Here is a 22500-nt window from a genome sequence, read left to right as displayed (position 1 = left end):
AAGTCAAAGGAACTGCAAAAAACGCCTTTGGCACCTGGCATATTCCACTGCTGCCACCGGGAGCTATGTAGGGAAATTCCTGCTGCCAACATTAAGGAATGAAAGGTTTTAAATGTTATTAATTTTTTGTAACAAAAAGAGAATGAAAAATATGAATATCAGAAGAACTGTGTGTGTCCATGCCTGGGAGAGACTGATCTGAAATATTCTAACTTCAGCTCTCCTTATGTAGCAAAATACGCAGTACAGACGTTCCTTACAGTGCTGAGAGAGAAAACATGTTTTTACTAAATAGGGCCTAAATTCTGCAGTCCTTACTCAAGCAAAATTCCCTTTAACTTCCAATGGGAGCTTTTCTGGAATACAGACTGCATCATTCAGCTCTAAGCTAACCAAAGTTAGAGATAGGTTGGGACAGAATTTTCTATTAATTCAAGTACTCTGTAGATGATTCACCCCACCCCAAATTTCACTCGTTGATCAGTTTTTATATTAACTGGCATTGGCTGGCTAAATGCAGGGTTGTGAGTTCAATCCTTGAAGGGGCCATTTAGGAATCTGGGGCAAAAACTGGGGATTGGCCCTGCTTTGAGCAGGGGGTTGGACTAGATGACCTCCTGAGGTCCCTTCCAACCCTGATATTCTATGATACATGTTATCATGGAATGCGCTGAAATGCTGGCTTGTTCCAGACACAACAATACAGTGAAGAGGACTAAAGAGTATAAAATGTAAATAAGGTGAAAATATCAGAGTTTGCTGGATTGGAAATCAATTGATAATTTCTGCAGATTTCTCACTCTGAGTTACCATTGAGCCATTGGTTGAACTGGAATCAAATCTGTATGAGTAACTCAGATTGATATCTATTGCATGAAGAATGGTTGCCACTAAGAAGCCTGTAAAAAGAAAAGGAGTACTTGTGGCACCTTAGAGACTAAAAAATTTATTTGAGCATAAGCTTTCGTGAGCTACAGCTCACTTCATCGGATTGAGCTCACGAAAGCTTATGCTCAAATAAATTTTTTAGTCTCTAAGGTGCCACAAGTACTCCTTTACTTTTTGCGAATACAGACTAACACGGCTGCTACTCTGAAACCTAAGAAGCCTGTAGTTACCAAACTATAGTTCCCAGATATCACAGTTATTTCCTATGCTTAGAATATGAAATAACTGTGGTATATCATCCACCAAAGTGAGAGAACAGTGGGTAAATGCTGATTTTTTGGAACATAATTGTTTTAAATAGCAATGTTGAGATATGAAAAGGAATACAGGAGTGTACGGGGAACTACAAATACTGCTCTTCTAGATGAGTTTATCTGTTTACCGGGGCTCTATTTTCCAATGATTGCCTCAAAATTGGTTGTACAAACCCTGCATTTGAATGTTCAGATGGATATCTGGTACCTAAATACCCTTTTAGCTATTTGAGTGAGAAACTGAGAGCATTGTTTAGCTGTTATACACACACACACACACACACACACACACACACTCATTTAGTCTAGGAAATTATTGCTTTAGTCTAAATCTAACAAAGGAAGTGAAAATAATTTTCAATTTGTGTGTTCAAAAGATACAGTACTACCAGTACCGATGTTCGAAAAGATAGCACAAGGAAAGTCTTGCTAAAATGTTGCTGATTAACAGGTAGCTAAATCTAAAATCACAGCTTTAAAAAATTAAACTGACTACATTCTTTCTGGCAATATTCCCACGTTACTTTTCTTCTCTTTTAATGGCCATATACCACCACATGCTATTTATTGCATTTTCAGCCCAAAGGCAGATTCTTTAAAAAATGTCCAGGTCACATGTAGGGACTAGGGTTCAAATCTGATTTTGGTCACAAGTGAAAATGAATGTGCGGTGTCATCACATTCTCCATTTATTCACAACACAAAGCAACCAGACAATTGGACACAATAAGTATTCTCATATTTAAGAAAGGCCCTGGCCTGGAAAAACAGGGGTATTGATGCTTAGGACTAAAACATTGGCAAAGCTGTGTGGAAAAGCTTGTACAGTAGCTGCCCACAGCATGCTAGATTCAAGCCTGTAGTATTAGTTCCTCATGCTCATGAGTATGAAATTAACAATGTAACATAAGAAAGGACATAAAAAAAATTTAGGTAGAGGGGAATGGCCACGAGACCTAAAACATGCTTGACCTTTTACCTACCTCCATTCACAAAACTAGAAAAAGGGGAAGAAAATGGTGGATGGTTACAGACTTTTTCCTATAAAAAAAATTTGTGACACTTTTGTCATGTTATTTTACACACTGTGGAAATTCATGTCTCCTATTCACTTCCCTCAAAAACACTAGGCACAGCACAACGTGAAAAGGAGGTGGGGTTAGAAAAAGGTGTGTCATGCTTCAATGGTCAAAACAGATAGTAATGTAAAAATGACTAATTTGACAAAAAGCTGGATATGTAAAGTACCTGGGGCAACCTGGCACACACAGTAGCTACAAGAAACATTGCTGCAGTAATTATATGAAACTAATTACCATATGCGGTGTGTTCTACCTTAGCATCAGATGGTATATACACTCACACAAGTTCACAGATTGCAAGGCAGGAGACAATATCATTAAATATTGATATCAAAATTCTATTTCAGACAGAAGTTTTCTGATCATCTATTCTGGAATATAATAATTCTGGATTGTTCTTTTTAATTAATGGATGAAGTATAGAACCAGCTGGAGAATGACAATCCCATTTTGTGGCAACTTTCAAGGTTAAAAAAAAATTGGCTCCACATCGGAATGAAAACAAAACCTTTTTGTGAAAGGGAATTGTGTCAAAACATTTGATTTTGGACTGAAAACCTCAGGTTTTCAACTCCTCTCTCTCTCTCTCATGTCCACCCTGGACCTCAAAAACCTTATTGCCAAAAATGTCTTCAAAATCTGTTTCAGCAAAATGTTTTGGCTTTGGCGTAATGTTTTTTTCTTCAAAAATATTCTGAGCAGCCTAGTGGTGAACAAAGCTAACAAGTAGGGAAAAAGAGGGAGTTGAAAACAAACCATTTTAGTCAATCTTGTCCTTGCAAGAGAAATAAAAGACTCCAATGAGAAACAGAATGACATATTTTCATTCCATCTTGACCCTTCAACAGTACCTTCAGTATGGGAAAAGCTATAATCTTTGCAATTGCAAGGATGCAAAGAACTAATCTGGCCTGCTTTGTCCCATGCTGTTATTTCCATAAGAAATAATAGCAAGTTTAAATTGTGACAATTTGCTTTGGCTCATGGGAATGTAAACATCTTATCTCCTGATAACATGTTGAGATAACACACATCACCACTGTAGTAAGCATGAGGACACTTGTCTTCACTTATTTTATGTGCACTCTATCACATTCCTACCCACACGTTCCTATCTTTTCTTTCAGCACACGCCACACATTCTTTTACTGAAGTATAGAATTTGCTTTCTCAATAAGAACTGGGCACTTCAGTTGCACCACAGTCGTGCCTTTGCAACAGGTAAGCAAAAATTAAAGGACAATCAGGAATACTTTTGAAGGTCATCATTTCATGTCCCACCAGAGGAGTGACTTTTTTTCTTTACAAACACAATTGTGATGTTGGCCTTTAGATAGTCTTTCCTTCCTTGAGGTAGAAAGGGTGTTACCACCATTGCCAGAGCAATCTGGAAACTACCCAGAAAAAGAGGCTGTAATGTATTACTACTAGTTTATTAGCTATTGTTCTACTGATAATAAATTCTTCATTGTGTTGTAACTGCAATCATATACTGTATCTAAAATGTCTGATTATCCATGTCTCTTACATTAAAAATTGTTCAATTTTTTTAAAAAAGCTGGTTGAAAAGTTTTCACGAAAACTTTCCTTTTAAAAGAAACAAAAAAGTTTTTTGACCAAAATGAAAATTTTCACAGAAGTTTTCATTTCAACTTTTGTTTGATTGTGATGAAAAACTGAAAACCAAACATTTTTGGTTTTTGGCAATGGAAACATTTTTGATTTTCAGCTTTTTGGTCTTTCCTTTCATTTTGTTTTAATTTGGAAGTGGAAAAAAGGGGACAAAGGAAGGGAAATGGAGAAAAACAAAACTAAACATGTTTTGGTTTTCAGAAATGGATTTTTTATTTGTTTCATTGAAAAACAAACAAAAAAAATGAAAAATTTTGAACGCCTGATATTTTTATTTATTTATTTATTTATTTATTTATTTTTCAAAAATAATGGACCAAATTCAGTCCTTATTAGGTTGAATTTGGCCCAATGTCTGCCTGGAAATTATACATTGCTCATGAAATTTGCAAAGACCTCCAGTGTCTATCATATTCTAATATTTGCTAAAGATAAGCAATTGATATTACCTGTTAGGTTTCATGGATGGAAAGCTTTAAGCTTCCTTTGTGCTTGCTATAGTCTGAAGATGAAGAGGTTACCAAACAGCTGTCTCCTTTTCTACCTCAGATTTCTTTGGTTTGCACTCCCACAGGCTACAACACTCCCTGGTGACAAAGAATTCAATCCAATTTCCACTGGAATCACTGGATATCTTTCCACCGACTACAGTGCGAGTTGGACATGGTCTAGATGTCTCAGAGAGAGCCCTGTGTTTCTCTGCTTTGCCGCTGATTCTGTCTTCTCCATATTATCTATGACTGTGAATTTGTTGTGTGGGTTCATAGCTCACACTTCTGAGGATTTTATCACTATTCTTATGATCTAGAAATATTGTATTCCTGTGAAACTCAACAGAATACTATTCATCACTTGTAATGTGGCTTCTATATAATGTTTTACTTACATACTTTGAAGTTCATCTCAGGAGGCAAGAAACATGATTTGTTACTTAACAGGCGCCAGGGTAGATGAAAACCATCCAGTATGGGATATACATTTAAACTGGCAGAAAATACTTATTTGACTTCAGGAATAGGTAATTTTTCAGTTAAACTTTTACCAGATGTAGTATCATGGTAAATGCCAAAATTCCTGAAAAAGTAACCCTCAAAATCTAATACCAGTCATTGCCAGGGACATGCCTCTATATATCTCTGGATTTGGGGGCTGTTTTGCATCCCATGGGAGGGACACAAAAGTTTGGGGTATTTTATATGCAATTTAATATAGTTAGTATTTTCCCAAAACATACTGCTCTGTCCATTGACAGACTATGATTTTAAAAGATGTGTTTTACGTGCACACCATCTACAAAAATTCAGTCACCTAAATTCCCCAGACGAATGCTTCTGGACTGAGAATATCAATTTGAGTTTCATTTATTTAGGCGTGTCACATGCACCTGTTCTAATCTCTAGATATATGTGCAATCAATGTATTGAAGGCACATATAGAAATGTTCACATAATCCAGTGTCTGCTAGTGGCCTATTCCTAACCTCCAAAGCAAAAACCCATAATCCCTTCTATTTAAAACACCGCAGCCTCTTCAACCTGCTGCCTTAAAAAAGTCTGGAAAGGCAGAAATAGCTTTGCTACTTTCCCTCATGGTCAAATGAGTTCAGAGCAGACCCTACTGAGGGAGGCCCAAACATAGATGATCATATTTGGAATATCTGCACAATCTACTGTTCCTGGGTGGAGCCTGGAAAAGTATCACTGCACCAACCATGCCCTCCCCCAATTTGACCCTTCCCAAATATAAGCAATTTACTCTCCAAAGCAGGTTGAAAATTACTCCCAGTCTTAAACATTCAACTCTGCAGCAGAGTGGAAACAAAGTGGTTTTACCTGGTCATTCACCACCAATATAATTTGGTTGAACATGAAGTTTTCTAGGCTACCATGGAGGTGGAAAACCCCTTCTTTGCCTCCCACACAGCTATGGATCAGCCCTCAGAATTCTTCAGTGCAGTCCATCCAGGGTCTTTGCTTCTTTTTCCTGCAGGCCATCACCATACTATGGTGACTGGTAAGGATGATACAGGTAAAGAATGTGCTAGGGGTTACTGTCTCCTGGGACAAGAACAAAGAATAGCAACAGGCTATAGACAAAGCATTTGAATAGTATCTTCTTCAGAGCCATCTGCAATCTGTGTGGTTCAATTAATCTTTGAGGGCATTCTTCTTTCTTTCTCCCCTTTAAAGGAAAATATCCTTCCATACAAACAAGCATGGAAAAATAATATTCTGGTTCTTCTTTTATTATTAGTGAACTAAATGGCCATAACCAATGAGTCCAGCTTACAGTTCAACTCCTGTTTTGCAAAGTGGCTACAACAAGAGTCAGCTGTTGGCGTTCTACTCTTCCTTTACACCAGCAAATCTCTCAATGGTTTCAGTGGGGGATTTGCGTGAGCAAAGTGAGGACTGCAGGCTGTGGTGCTGAACAGCAGAGGTGGGATTGTGGCTGGCCCTTGTGTGGGTATGCAAGGGGCTGTTTTCTTCCTTTATGCGCTCTGCACAAAAGCCACACTTGGTAGCAGTCCCTCTGCTCTGGGATGCTGTTACCTTCTCACACTCTTTGGGATGCAAGTCACCCCAAAGGTGAAGAGTTTCAGCCATAGCCTAGTTCTGCAGTGGCCTGCAGAGCTGGCCAGACTTATGGGATGGGCTACCAAAGGAACGTTGTAGCATGTGTGTTCCCATTGTACATTTGGGAGCTTAGAGAGGGACTGAACCTTAGGGATGTCCCTTGGGTGATGCTGTATTGTCTCACCTCTAACACCGACCCAGTGGCTATATGCTATAATCTGGCCTTTTACAGAATTAAGACAGTCTTACAGTACGCTCTTCATTTTTTTAAGAGCTGTTGCAGTAATGTTAATCAATAAGTCAAGGTAATCTCACTGATGAGTACAATGCTGAGTATTAGGCAAGATTAACCTCACATCTAGAAGAAAGATTTTTAAAAATGCTAAACTTCACCAAAAGTGGTGTTAAAGAGGAGACAGAACAGGGTTTATTAACGGAAACAAACGTAAATTGCTTACCCAGAACTGGGTGGGAGAGAGCCTACTTTACTTGGGCTATTGAGTATAATATTAAGTAGAAAGAACTAATTAAAAAAAAAGAATTCCAAGCAGTCAAAACATGAAAGTGTACAATAATCATAAAATAATACAATTTTCTTACCTAATGTTTCAACTGTCTGAAGAAATATTTTTCGTGTACAAAAGATATAACTATATATCTTCTGATTTTATTGGCTGCAGATTACACTAATTATCATAAAAAATTACTGCCACTAATAAAAATTCTATTATAAGTTACTTATAGTAATCTCTAGGGTACTATACTTAGGCTAGAAAAGATTATAATTACATTACATTACAGAGAGAATTTGTTTCCTGAAGCGGCTTTAACATTGTCTGTTTCTTTTAACACTTTAAAGTTACCTTTTTTTCCCTTTCAGGTCAAACGTTGTCTGTTTTCTTCATTGTGCAGGATGTGGTTTTATCCCAGAATAATGATCCATCTCTGTTGAAAGTGACGTAAATGAAGTTTTAAAATCACAAATATCTGGGTGGGTTTCACCTCCCGAGGGGGTTAGTGTGTCTCAATGGAAGGATGCATGAAAGGGAAGACCTAACACTCTCCGCCCAAAGGGAAATATGCTCTGTATAAAATTGCTGGAAGCTGGTGGGTGTTCACACAAAATACAATGTTCGGATTTTATTTGACAAGACAACAATTGTTATTTTCCCCTTTAGATACTTTGCATTTTCCCATCTGTGAGACTGATGACTCTTAAATGACCTTAAATCATATTGCTGCTTAAAGGCAAATGTGAAACTCTGCATGCTACCTGCTTGGACTGAACATTAAATTAAATAGCTTTGCTTTGATAGCTGACAGTGCAGTAAATAACCTCAAAGTCCAACTAATTAAAATAAAATTGGAACAGTGGCCATTTCTTTTAGAAAGGGTTTATTCAATGCTTCAATAGCAGGGCTAATCAACATCTTAATTAACAGTCATATAAAATGAAATAGCTCATCTGAGTTGCTTTAAAATAGACAAGTTATTTATGCAAAGACTTGTGGCATATTAATTGCTAACACTAAGAAAAAAATATGCCTTTGAGGTTTACAGCTGCTTTTGCAGCAAAGGATTTGAGAGCTAAATTGTGGAAGAAGCATATTACAGTAGTTAATTTTATTACACACTTGAACCAGAAGCACAAGTGAGGTTGGCAAAGTTCTGTTGTTATTTTTAAAAAAAAAAAATCAAATTCATTGCTCAAAGCAGCCCCATGATGTTTCCACTCTATTCCAAGTTAAACATTAAGGGTTAGATCCTGCAAGGTGCTGAGTGAACTGATCCTCCTCCAGCAAGATATTTAGTCACATGAGTTGACTTCAGTGGGACTACTCAAGTGCTTAGAATTAAGCCTATGCTTTGCTAGATCAGGACTAGAATGCTCAGCACCTTGCAGGATTGATCCCTTATCCCCTAGTCCTGCAAACACTTACATACACAAACATACGCTCTCATGTGAGCGCAGTCAGTGGGATTACTTACAGGAGTGTTTGCAAGATTGGGCCCTAATTTGCTTTTTTCCTCCAATTAATCTACTTATGTTCATAATTTTAAATACTTTATGAACATGTGGGGCTGATAGGGGAGAGTCGAGGGAAGGCAGAGAGGAATTACATTTCCTTCCCTAATTACTTTACTTTTGTTGACACCTTGAAATAAGTTTTTACTTTCAGAGAAGAACAGTTGATTTACACTACAGAAACAGCCCAGCAAGCATGAGAAAATTATTTGCCTTTCCGCCTGCCAGGCATCCATTTCCTTTTCACTGTTGCTAACAATGTGCTAACTCTTTATGCATTTGTCAAAGGATCACAACATAAGAAAACTATATTTAAATAACTTCAATACAAAGTAAAAACACAGTGTAATGATTTGGAGTCTATTTAAGTAATAATAATATTTGTACAGGCTGCCTGGCAAGAATGCTGGTAGAGCTGAGTATAACCTTAAAGGGTCAGCAGCATCAATATATTTGTAATAGAATTTAATTTTCCTGTTTTTAAATAACTTTGATTTTAAGATCTTTAAATACGCACAATTTTCTCTTTTATTTATTGAGCAAACACTGATTTAGCTTGTATTTTGAAGGGAGCTGAAAATGAGGATGGCTGTTTTTGTAGCAATAGATTGAGGTCACTATAAGTTGCCCAGTGATGAGAGTTTTGCTGGCCTTTGGTGAAATGAATTGGTTTGCTCATTTCACTCTCTAATAATGGAGAGGGTTTTTATATCACAAGTATTACAACTAGCACTAAGTGGATCCCTTGTTGGCCATCTCAGCACACAAACTCAAGGTGCAGTTGCATATCTAACCTGTCTGAAAATCTGGCCCATTAAAATCCAGGAGACTTTCTATATCAGGCTGTAACCATTAGTAGATTAATTTATGGGCTTGCAAACCTTGACAGTGTCCTTAAGATTCATTGCACTAAAGGAGGATAGCTGAATAAATAAGCTCCCATACATTTAACTGCCCTACTCATCCCATCCTTGCTCCCCACTTTACAAGGGCCATATATCATTTTAGATCATATTCTCCTTCCATGCTACACATAGCTGGTAATAGCTCACTTTACTTATTGCAATGTATTTATATCAGTATTTATATCAATATATCACTTTTTGCAATGTATTTATATCACTTTACTTATTGCAATGTATTTATATCATGCACCCATGATGCAGAGCCTTATGGGTAAGAGAGAGGGGGGAAAACACACCTGATACCAAGTGCACATGCATTGTGCTGCCTGGATCACTAGAAAGGTAAATAGTCCTTGGATCATTGGGGCTGGGAGCACTGTGGAAACAGTGAAATCAGCAGACAGGGATGAGGAGGGGTAGAGACAATGTAAAGCACAGTACCATCAGCCAAACAAAATTCCACCCAGAAAATTATTTTTAAAATAACAAAAAAAAATCCATATAACTAAACACATGAAAAAAGTTTGTGGAGCTAACATGATTTTGGCAAACCACCATTCTGTTTCCTCTGCTTGGATGTTATATCCCTTTCTCCCTTCCTGTGTTTGTCTTGTCTATTTAGACTGTAAGCTATTCGGGTCAGGGACCATCTATTTTTACTCAAAATTTGTAAAGCATCTAATGGTGTCCTGGGGCCTCCAGGTTCTAGTGATATACAGACAAATTACAACAACACTAAAGTAACCCTGACAAGCAATAAGTGTAATAGAAGTTACAATAGTGTTGTTAGATAACCTGAGACCAACACAGCTACAAAAACACTGCATACAATAGTTTTGTTGGCAGCCAAAAACTCAGAGGAAGAATGAATACATCTCAGATTACTCCACATTAGTATTCAGACAAGCTAGGCTTTTTTTTTTCCCTTGGCAGAAATACCCAGTTTATTGAGTATCTTGGGTGGTTTAAACAATATCTAGAAGACTGTGAGGCGGCAGCAATTCTGTATTCTACTAAAGCTTCCCCCAAAACATTAAGACCCACTGATTCCCCTTATAGGGGAACTGAACTCTTTAGTACCACGTGTGTTTTTCATTTCATGCATGTGTCAATATGCTTTAAAATGCTCTATTTCTAGAGGCAAACGTTGTGCCCAGACAAGCCCACTCTGATTATGTATGTACAGTGTATATGAAAGTTTGCAGTTGTGGTTGAGTAATGGTATGACGGTTATGTAGTGAAATGGTATATGTCTCTGCAGGACCACAGAGAGGTAGCTAACGAAACGTACATATATAATTCAAAACACTGTCCATCTTTTAGTGGATCAGATATCCAGTAAAAATGGTTGTTTGCTTTGGGCTTGACACAAAACCACCACATATAGTATTCTTCATACATCCAAACTGAGTGATCTGGGATAAACAGTCTAGTATAGCTGTCAAAAAGAAAAGATTTCAAGGCCATGCAGGAATTATATACTTCTATGTACAAGAAGAAAATGGTCTAAAATTTCAGTCATGCAAACTCCAGCTGATATTAGGAGGAATAATTCCTAAATCCCTTTAACTCTTTCAGTTTCAGGTAAATATACAGCATTCAGCAGAGTTATGATATTTACCTAAAATGAAAACTCATCATAGTATTTCACAAAGGCTACACAAAGATTTTGTGCTGTCATTTCTTCACACAATACACAGTAATTCTTGTAAAGCTGAAGATCTATCCCAGATGAAGAAAAATGTAGCATATACATGTTAAAACATAAAAATATATTCTGTTTGAAAATATTTTTTTCTACCCTTTACAGCTAGCGCTTAAATATTAACAGGTTTCAGAGTAGCAGCCGTGTTAGTCTGTATTCGCAAAAAAGAAAAGGAGTACTTGTAGCACCTTAGAGACTAACAAATTTATTTGAGCATAAGCTTTCGTGAGTTACGAAGCTTATGCTCAAATAAATTTGTTAGTCTCTAAGGTGCCACAAGTACTCCTTTTCTTTTTCACTTAAATATTATGCGTATTTCTAGAATTTTAAATGAAAAAGGCTGTCAACTCATTTGTCCAAATTCGAACCCTCCACAATTCTCCTTAGAAGTTAGAGGAATAATATGTCAAAGTTTGCAGGAGTTACTCTTCTCAAGATCAGCATCTGGCTCCCTGATGAGCTTCACAGGCAGGCATGTTGGGAGTTGTTTCAGAGACTGTCTTGGAGTGAGGCTGCTAATGTGGTGTTTGGGCTCTTAGAGAACCTTTTGTATGACTCAGCTTGGATTTGGATGCAACTTGGTTTGCTTAAGAACAAGAGGGAACTAGATAAATCCTACACGATACAAATGAAGGACTTGGCTACCCCTTTAGTTGCTGGCCAAGGGATAAAGTCCCCCTACCCAATTTGAGCAAGAGAGTCTTTTATTAAAATTATTCTCTTACAGTCTTTCTTGGTAATGTGATCAAAGAGGGACTGGCTACCAGTTTTGCTGAGGCTAAGCCCCTCCCAGCCATGTTCCTAACAATAACAAATAAATTAGCCTTTAAAAAGCGGAATATTTTCCAAAAGCCCCTTTTTCCATATTGCACATTAGCTGGAGATTCCATTCTCATAAGTTCCTTGGTGAGACAGAAGCAATGTGCCCTAACTGCCTACTGTACAGAAGAAATGCATTTTTACTTCACAGACATGAGACTTCCTTTAGAATAACTGCCTTAATGTGTAACTTGGTCTTCATTCAAGTGTTGCTCCCTTCAGCTTTGTTTTGGTCCAACCGATTCTTGTCGTTAATGGCCAAACCAAAGATCTTGAACTTTGTTTACCATGTAACCTGTCACTGTGATAAAAACCCAAAGCCTGTTCCAACTTTCAAGAAAAGGAGAAAAGACTTGTTTGGTTTTTCCTGGCGTTTATTTCTGCTTTGCAAAACCTATTCAGACTCAGACAACAATGCTGAGCACTTGGAGAAGGTGTTAAATTGAGATTATGGTAAACAGCAGATTTGTTTGATCAGGGAAGAAATTATTTCACCAAGACACAAGAGAATTAATCTGGGTTACACGTCACTTACTGTATGCATTGATCAGCAAGCGGATGAGGAGTTCCTGGTTCCTGGACATCTGCTCCATGGAAAATAGTATAAACCTATTATGAAGGAAAAAGAAAGTTGCGTTTTGAAATGGAAAATATTAATTGCAGACTCCCTTTGTCCAAAACGGTAATGAACACTGTGGCGGGGCAAGGCCAGATGGCTATAGAAAAGTAGTGGGAGATAGATATATTAGCTCCAGGCTAAACAAATCCCTGGTACCAGGTTAAGTGAAATGGCAGCTGCTCCAGGTCAATTAAGATACCTGGGGCCAATTAAGAACTTTCCAGAAGGCAGGGAGAATGCTATGTTGATTGGGACACCTGAAGCCAATCAGGGACTGGCTGAAACTAGTTAAAAGCCTCCCGGTCAGTCAGGTGGGGGTGCATGTCAGGAGCTGTGGGAAGAAGTTGTGCGGTTGGAGAGGCTGAGTAGTACACACCATATCAGGCACAAGGAAGGAGGCCCTGTGGTAAGGGTGAAGTGGAGCTTGAGGAAGTGAGGGCTGCTGTGGGGGAAGTAGCCCAGGGAATTGTACATGTCATGTTTCTAAAAGGTCAGCTACCATAGCTGATACTATTAGGGTCCCTGGGCTGGAGCCCAGAGTAGAGGGTGGGCCCAGGCTTCCCCCCACCTTTGCCCCTGATTAATCACCAAGACTGGGAGACAATGGAGACTGTGCAAGGAAGGATAACTTCTCCACACCTCCCTCGCTGGCTTATGATGAAATTGGCTCAGTAGACTGTGACCATTGTCTCTAGAGAAAGAAGGGTTACATGGGGGTCACAGTGAGCCTCTGAGGCTAGCGAAATCCGCCAGGAAACGCGGGACCCACGGAGGCAAGGACAGAGCTTTGTCACAACACGTAAATGCAAGACCAGAACTTTCTTGACAGGTTTCCTATTCTATTTATATGCTGCCTTAATGTTTCTAAGAGCAGCACAGTTTGAAACTCTTTCTTTCACATCCAGTTTCACAGTGAAAAAGAGGAATAGTTTGGTTGGCAAGGCCTGTAGCATTTAGGCTTTGTTTAGTAACAAGTGATGAGTATTCACAAAAGGTTTAAGGACGACTACTACATTGTGAAGTAACAGCAAGCAGTATGGTAACTATGTAGGTTTTATTTGGAAACACCAATTAGGTAGTAATAATAGCTTTGGTAGATTATTTTGTAGTCATACTTAGTAGACACAAAAGTAATTACTGTGGATCGTATCCTCCCTTCCCACATAAAAATGCACGGAAGGGTGGACTTACCTTGAAATAGCTCATGTTTTCTTGACCTACTACTGCCTTCAGAGGTGGAATTAAATCTCTGAAAGGCAGGCCACCAGCAATGTGCAACTGGCAGGGCAAGCGGCCTGCTAAGTTACCTACAGATCGATGGACCATAGGAAAAATAGGTCCAAATCCTGTATATTCTTGAACACAAACATGCAGACCACTACACTCTTCCTCCACAGCATTGGGCACACAACTGTGCTTTGCTGCCAGTGACTCCCCCGTTGGCTGTGTCCACGCCACTCCACTACAGGCTTTCACATGGTATGCATTGGAAATATATGCTTTTCAGAGCAACACTGACTGTCATCTTGCTAGCTAGTATACTATGTGCCCAGTGAAGTGCCACATCACTGAACACAAAGAAACATAAATTGCTTGCTTTCAATATCAATGACCTAGGGGGAAGAATATGGAAGTGAGGAAATTTGCAGTGATAAACTGGGATGAGGGTTAGGGAACAGGTTAATATAGTGAAAGAGTGTAATAAAAATTCAGAATGAAAAAGGTGGTATTATTCACTTTGGATATGAAATGCTTGGGTTAAAGAAAATTTATTTAACAGAGAGAAAATATAAAACTCACATAAACAAACTCTGCAGGAGCAGAAAACTATATCGAGAGTTTTAATTAGGAGTTAGAAGTATTTACATAGGCAAATGTCAGCCTATTTGTTAAATTTTCCAAAATTCTACTTCATAGTTTCTTCTATGCTCCCTTTCTGGATGGGAGGAGCTCCCAGTGAATATCAGCAGTCAAAAATAGTGAGATTGATGGAAAAAATTGAGATTTAAAAAAATAACATTTGGAGTCTTTTTATTTCTTTTGTGGCTTTGGAGCCATTATTCGGGTTTGTGATTGTCTCTGCAACCAGGAGGGCTAGAAATTTTGTCTTTTTTTAAATGACTGCTAAGAATCCCATGTAATAGGATTCCAGCAGCTAGGGCTTTAAGGAAGCACAAATATAGCAAAACTCAAACTAAGATTGCAAGAGTTGGCAAAACAAACATCCACAATCTCACCTCATTGTCCTTCCACTCTCCTCCTTAACATTCCCCTCTGCTGTGATGCCTATAAAAAGCTCAGCAAGGGCTAGAGATTTGTTGTGGTGTGACCACTACTGATCAGGCTGACCAGTACTGTCTCATTGTTTCCTTCTACTCCCTACATCTGTTCATTGTATGTATTTGCTGTTCGATTGTTTGGGGTGGGGACTATCTTTTTGTTCTAGATCTGTACAGTGTCTGGCACAATCAAGGTCCTGGGCCATGATTAGGACCCTTTGGTGCTATTGCAATATAAATAAATAATGACAGCAACAATAAATAATTAATACACATATGAGTAGAACTTCTATAGTCCTAGAGCCTTAATGCTTTATCCAAGGATCACTTACTCTGCAGGGAAAATTCACTGAATACTACTGAGCTCATTTAAAAAGACACACTCTTCTGTAGCACAGGTGGGATTTTTGGGCTCTAGCACTGTACGTCAAAGACTAGAACATCTTATTCTAAAGAGGAGCCCATATGGACTTTTTGGAGTCATTTGCTATGCACTTCTTAGGTAGCCATAGCATTAATCAGATAGCTGTACTTACAGATTCTTTAGCAAGAATTGCATCTCTCTCTTATTTCTATAGTGCAAATCATGGCATAGGGTAAAGTTAAATTACATAATAATCATTCAGTTTGTTGTCTCTGGCTGTATTCAGGGAAACCCTTCAATCAGGAAAGCATGGGCTTTCCTGGAAGCCAGAGGGAATTAACCACGTGCTAGAAGTTAAGCATGTTCTTAAATGCTTTGTTGAATACAGCTTCATGTAAGCACATGCTTCAGTGCTTTCCTGGGTTGGGGCCACTGTCATTAAAATTGTCTGCTTCATAATGGATCAGTTTTCACATAAACAAGCAAACGGCATTGTCAATAATTCTGTGATCATTGAAAAGTTTTGCTCCAATTCGAAATACGAGTTTCACACTTTTGGCCTGAACTTCAATAAATAAAAACACACAATTTGTGGGGGAAGAAAAAAAAAAGGTAAAAAGTGCCAAACATCCATGGTGTAGTTTTATTTGTTACGAGGTGCTGTCTTTTTTTAATTATTATTTTAAATGATGACTCCCAGACATACATCTTAGCATAATAAGAACAAAAAAATCAGAGGTTGTAGTTGATTAGAACTGAAAGTGAGCCCTGGATTGACATATTAACTTGATCAGTTTTTTTCAAAAGTTCACATCGTTCTAGTTCTAATTTATGGTACGCGTGGTATATATCTTCTTGGTTGAACCATTACACTATTCTAAACAATTAAATTGCTATGATACACATAATGCATGGCTCCTAAGCATAAAGTTCTTTAATGATGGCAGACTCTAAAGTGGTACAGTTCACTTTTAAAAGGTCATGCATCTTTTTTCAGTAGATTAACATTTTATCTTTTAATGGTGTTAAGAAAAGGTCAAAGATTCTAACAGATGGAATATGGAAAGCTTCTGGTAAAGAAGATCAATGTGTTAAGCATCAATCTAAGTCCAGAAACACAGCCATTTAATGACTATTGTTCTTGTTTTATTTTAAATTACCACTATCCTGAATGCTAAAATTACATTTTCATATTTGAAAACTGAACCAACTTCTTCCTAAACAGATGCCTCTAATGTAAAGAATGTCTATTCATCTGTTGTACTTTCAGGAATATTTCTATATTTTAAAAGAAAAAAGTTTACCCTTAGGCTAATGGCATTTTTTTCTAACTGCCATCCAAACAAATGCACTAAGAATGACCCCCAATGGCAAAAAGAGAATTAATTTTATATTGGTTTAACTGAATATGTTTGCAATCATTAGATGGAATATGTGATTTAAATCAGTTTTCTCTTCTTAGATAATATGCTGTTTAAAGAAAAAAACGTTAAGTCTTGGTGGCAACATAGGCTGCACTTATTACAAAAATGTTCAAGAAGGGAATAAGGAATTATTTTTATGTAATGGATCTTTTGAATAGTATACTACCATGAAGTCTTAGGCCCAGATCCTGTAAAAGATTACACAGGCTTACTTTTAAAAATCCAAGTAGTCCCATTGACCTCAAGTTTAAAGTTAAGAACATGTGTACGTGTTTGCAGGAGACTGTAAGCTCCTCTGAACTGTGAATGTGTCTGTGTCTATGTTTGTAGAGTGCCTAACATAACTGAGCAACAGAACTGAGTTTCTGGGTACTCCTATAAATATCAACTAATAGTACCCTTAGCGGTAGAGATACCTTAAAGAAAGTTACCAGATAGCTTCTGAAGAGTGTGTATGTGTCTGTAACATATACACATTTATCATATTTACTTATATTGGAAGTTCCTGGCATTCTCAGCGGCTATGTCTGCTCAGCCCAGCAGAATGACATGAATGGGAGAGTAGTACTGACAAAGACAACTTGAGATTCTTTTCCTCGCGACTCCTTGGGGATGACACCTGTGAGTCCAGAGGCAGTGGTGCATCAGGGCATTTTCACTCAAGACACCATATAGGCAGGTGTGTTCATATGCCACAGAGCCAGCAGGGATTGGTGGGTTTCAAAATGTAATGATTTGACGGTCCAGCACTGTGACACACAGGGATACAAAATGGCAGATGCCTGGGAGGGAGGCACTGACCTGACTCCTTGCTGGCAGCTGCCTTCTTTGTCATGAAAATGACTATTATTAGGTCATTTTACTTTCTGATAAAGTATACTATTCCTCCATCAACAACATGATAAACTGGACCCCAGAAATGCAGACTTGTTTTTAGAGAAATAACTTAAAACATTAATCAACTATGTGCAAATCCCTTCCATCCACCCACATATCAATAAAATATTTGTTTACACAGCAGGCTATACAACCTAAATGGGTATTTACAAGACAAATTTCTCATTTAAACAGGACTCAAAGTTTTATCATTTATTCTCAATTTGCAGAGAAGGTTGCAACTAACAGAACAATAGTTCAAGGACAGAAGTCAACAAGTACTTTGTTAACAACAAAAAAAAAGATAAAAATTGGCTGATAATATATTACAGGTAAAATATATGGACCAACCACCACATGTTGCTGTTAAACAAAGGATATTAATCATCATGCTTCAGGGCTTTAGCCAACCTGTAACTATTGGGAGTTAAGTGGAAACTTTCCCTGGTTGTAGGTCATCCATAACTGTCCACAGCAGGGCTTCTTGTACCTTTCTTTGAAGCATTTTGTACTGGCCACGGTTAGTGACAGGATACTGGTCTAACCCAGGATGTCAGTTCCTGTGTTTCCAAATATTGGTTGCTTGGCACTGAAGTTTTTCTTAGAAGTAATATTCTACTCAAAAGTCAAATGGAATTGTGGGGTGTCATGCTGGTTTATTTTAGAATTAAATAATATACATAAAAAGGTACCTGCCCCAGCCTCTAGCTGCCCTCTATTATCAGTTAAGGTTTTCTTGCACAAAAGGAAAGCCAGCACTAGCCCACTCATCTTTCCAAAAATATTTGTGGTAAAAGATGGTCTCACAGCATGTCCTGAAGCCAACTGTTCTGGATGCGGGTTGGCGGGGGGTGGGGAGGGAAAATGAATTCTGAAGATGAAGAGCCCTGTCAGAACCTCCCTCTCTATGGTGGGGGCTTCAGCTGAGGTATGTCTGCTGATCTCTACTGCAGCGATATGGTTTGTTGAGAGCAGCTGTCTCTTGGGTAGGATAGTTCTATGGAATTTAGAGGTCAAAGCCAACACCTTCAATTCCACCTAGAAGCCAGCTGGCAACCAGCTCGATCACAGAACCCAACTGTCATGTACTCATGGCAAGATATTCTTTAATTCAAGCAAGCTCCCATATTTTACATTCACTTCAGTTCCTCCTGGATTTAAGGCATGGTTCATTGTAGCAAGGTGTGAATAGAAAAAGAGACAAGCCCAAGATGATAAAAAGCAATCTTGGGGTCACTGCTGTGAGGTGACTGTCTGGGAGCCACTGAGAATGTAACCAGACTGTCAGGTTGTGAAATGCTGGTTGAACATCCTCAATTGAGGAAGTAATAAATTCACTCCAATTCCTCTGCTTGTCCTCTCCAATCCACCATAACCATTTCATTCTTAATTGGATAGACTCTCAGCCCAACTGACTGTCAGAAAAGAATGAAGCCACCAAAGACCAACCCCATCCTCTCATAGATATATCAGCACTACCTCATAATTTACAGCATCTAAAGCAGTTGATAGATTTATTAGCAGTATGGACACCAGGTCATTATAAAGCAATTGGTACCCTTCCTTCTTCCAAAAAAGGTACTGACAATATCAGTCAGCAAAGGACAAACTACTTCTGCTTTACCAATCAGGAATTAGACAGCTTCACCAGGTTTAAAGGTCACAAAATTCTTCCAGCACATTCTGAACCTCTGTAAGCATTACCGGGTAAAATTTAATCATGGAAGAAATAGCATTGGCTTACTCTGTACCAATTACTAATTCAAATTTGCTTAAATTACAGATTTTTTTTTTTTTTTTTACTATTAGGGCTACAAATGGAAGCTGGGATTTGAGAGTCAAGCTGGCCTCCTTCCTTTTCACCAGTCATCACCAGCAATAAAGGCTCTGCAGCTGAAATTATGCCCTCAGTGACAGCTTTGCGACACCATTGTCCTCAGTGGGCTTGCAAAGGGATAACAAACGGGAATTTAAAAAACAATATTACAATACACATGATTAAATGGAATCCAACTCATTCTCTCTTAGCTGTGTTTGCTCCGCAGGGCTAGTAAGAGTGGAAAGCAGCAAATATGTATGCTTGTGGTCCGAGTTAGCAAATGTAATTCTTCATACACATAGGAAGCAGCTCTACTGAGGAAGACAATACCATTTTTCCAATAACTTTTCACAGTAGAACTGTGCTTTAAATCAAACTAGCAAATACTGAGCCAGCCCAGTGACACAGCAGCAACAATTTGATCTGCTACATGGCAGTCTTTGGTTTGGAGACACTAAACAACTCCTCATCCTGGGGCCCAGGATTGTGAGTAAGCTATGAAGATGATACAATGCACTTGGGCTCTGTGGAGCAAAGGAACATTCACATCACTCTTGAGAATCCCTTTGTGTAGAAAAAAAATTATCTTGTGCCCTCTAGTGCAATGGCTATGGATGAAATACAACTCAGTAAAAACAAACTGAGGTGTTGCAAGAGAGTTAATGAGCATTTTAGTATTTGTGCCTAGTGAGATAAAGTGATGACTCTCCATTGAGGAAGGGGAGAGTAATAACAACAGCTGCATGACTCTTTTTGTAGCCAATGTTGCTGCAAATGCAACCCCAGCTTTTTATGTTTTACTTTGTTTCGTGCAGTGCTGATCCTATTAGTCAAGTCCAGTCAATTCTCCCACCTTTTTCCTTTTTAGTGTTCCTTTTGCTTTCCTTCATTCTATATCACGTCTAAAAGAAGCCGCATTCAGTTTATGTGGGATCAAATGTCCTTCAGTTGTTGTTTTACCAGTTCCATTTAAGTGGAGAGCATTTTCACATGCCTCTGATATTCCATGTTTCAAAGCCATAAAGAAGTGGATTGAGATATAAATGTTTTCAGGAGTCATGTATTCAGTTTGATTTCCATTTTCAGGTATTGTTTGTGAGAGACCCAAAAGAATTGGCTAATTTGGTGTTGCTCCCGGTAGAAATATATGAGCACTAGCAATTCATAACATCTCCACAGAACACTCAGTGTATTGAATAAATAAGATACAAGAGATTTTTCAAAGGATGCATATTTTAACACCCAGTCACATACATCCGAGGATGTAATTTGATATGAAATAGCAGTTCCATGCCAACCTGATAATGAAATCTGATAAAGAACCTAACGTTAATTCTAGCTATTTGCTGTGTCCATTTCCCTTTTTGTTTTATTCCTAGAATTTTTTGTACTACCTCTGAGTACTTCTGATTCTTGAGATCTGATTTCTTATACCCTGCAGGGGACAGCATTGGGCAAAGAACAGTGCAAATCATAAGATAAAAGAGGAAACATTTGCTTTCAATTATCAAATTGTCCTTTGCTAATTGAGGTACAAAAGAGTATTCTTTTTTCCAGGTTAGCACCGCCATCTCTTCCCCCTCTGAATTATTTATGAAACATAATTTGGCTACTTATTTCACACTCTCCTCAATAAGAAGAAGATTCCCAACTCTTACTAGCCATGAGCATTACTGAAGGGAAAAGAAATAATGTATAGCATTGCTATAAAACTTAAGAGTTTTTTTTCTCGACAGCTGTGTAAGCTTCACCATTTCTCAGCAGCTATGTTGAATCCCATCCCTGCTGTCAACATAGATATCAGTTTTCATGCAGGAAAAAAAAATCAGTTTTCTCCCATTAGCTGTCATTAATATCTATAAAAAGAACGAGGATATATACACGTGTATGCAAACACACACACACACACACACACACACACCTACTTTGTTTGTAAATGTGCATGTAACTTCAGGTAGAAATATTTCCTTTTGATTTTACTTTGGCATTGTTGCAACAAAAGTTCCCCCAAGTGGATCTATATTTAAAAGTGATATTGCAGAAAGGTATATGGTAGCTTTGTTTATTTCAGACAGATTCAAAGAAGTATCTCTGAACTTCTGCCAGTGATCAAAGGAACTGATGATGTAGAACAGATTCATGGGCCATGTCCTATCAGCCTGCACTTTACCCATCATCCATCATCCAAACCTTAAGCCTTTTCCTGAGTGATGATTGCACCCTAAACACATAAAATTAATCACCACTCTAGCCCAGCCAGGTGTCTTGCCTCCAGAAGTTATCTCACTGCAGCAAAAGAACTGCTAGAATCTGATAGCTGTATGTAATTTAATTTAAAGAATACTGCATAGTAATGAAAGATTAATTTACATATCTGAAAAGTTTCCAGTTTCACAAAGCCAATATAGATTCCTTAGACATATGTAATTGGAAAACAACTGGTTTATCATAAAATCAGGGCAATTAAGTATTTACTAGTTTCTGGAATTTTAAATGCAGGATCTCCATCATGATCTTAGTTTAATACAGGTTGTAAAATATAATTTAAAGAACTGGAAAGAACAGGCATTCGAAGTTTATATTCAACTGTTGGACTCAGACCCAAGTGAAGTAATATTTATGGGACACTAAAATTTTCATAAATACGGTCTATTATGCTTTTCAGAGAAGTTCATCACCATTTCTTAGTTTTCTGTATTTCTATTTTTCTTTCTCAGAATGCCAGAAATTAAGTAGCAGGAAATTAAATTGTTCTATGCATCTATAGTTTTGAAATTATAATGTAGAAATCACTAGTAGATCTGTCAGTGGCTGATAGATTAGATCAAACATATACTGTGTGTGAAATAAACAATTTAAGAAATATAGGCCCTTTACGCACTTTAACTTTTCAGTAGCACATGAGCTCTCCACTTCACTTACTGAATACACAGAGCTTCTGTATTTTACATAAATGGAAACAATTGTTAGTACAGATGTGACAATAATCTCCATCTAATTATAAATGGAAATTACATGTTATTTTCAACATGTATATTGGGGAAGAGAGAAATTGGTTCTGTGCTATCAGTATAAGTCCTAACTCTAAGACAAATTCTGCCAGTGTTCCGCTTCACTTCTGGATTAACTGCAAATCCTAATAATTGGCTTTTAATTGGGAGCTTAGCTCTTA

At 37.9% G+C, this 22500-nt stretch overlaps 1 long non-coding RNA gene across 2 annotated transcripts in view; it reads right to left on the bottom strand.

Annotated features, from left to right (window-relative positions):
• LOC122456251 overlaps positions 1-22500 on the bottom strand; it is a 32472-nt gene that overhangs the window by 4017 nt on the left and 5955 nt on the right. The window contains exons 2-3 of one of the 2 annotated variants that reach the window (XR_006275028.1): positions 18959-18964; positions 12483-12556 (exon numbers count right to left, since the gene is read on the bottom strand). This is a non-coding gene — a long non-coding RNA (uncharacterized LOC122456251). The remainder of the gene's footprint in view (positions 1-12482; positions 12557-18958; positions 18965-22500) is intronic. The other variant, XR_006275029.1, reaches the window with a different exon arrangement.

The sequence above is a fragment of the Dermochelys coriacea genome, chromosome 12, assembly GCF_009764565.3.
Source record: "Dermochelys coriacea isolate rDerCor1 chromosome 12, rDerCor1.pri.v4, whole genome shotgun sequence".
Lineage (NCBI taxonomy): Eukaryota > Metazoa > Chordata > Testudines > Dermochelyidae > Dermochelys > Dermochelys coriacea.
Note: the sequence above shows the minus strand (reverse complement) of the source record. Positions and strands in the feature narration are given on the sequence as shown.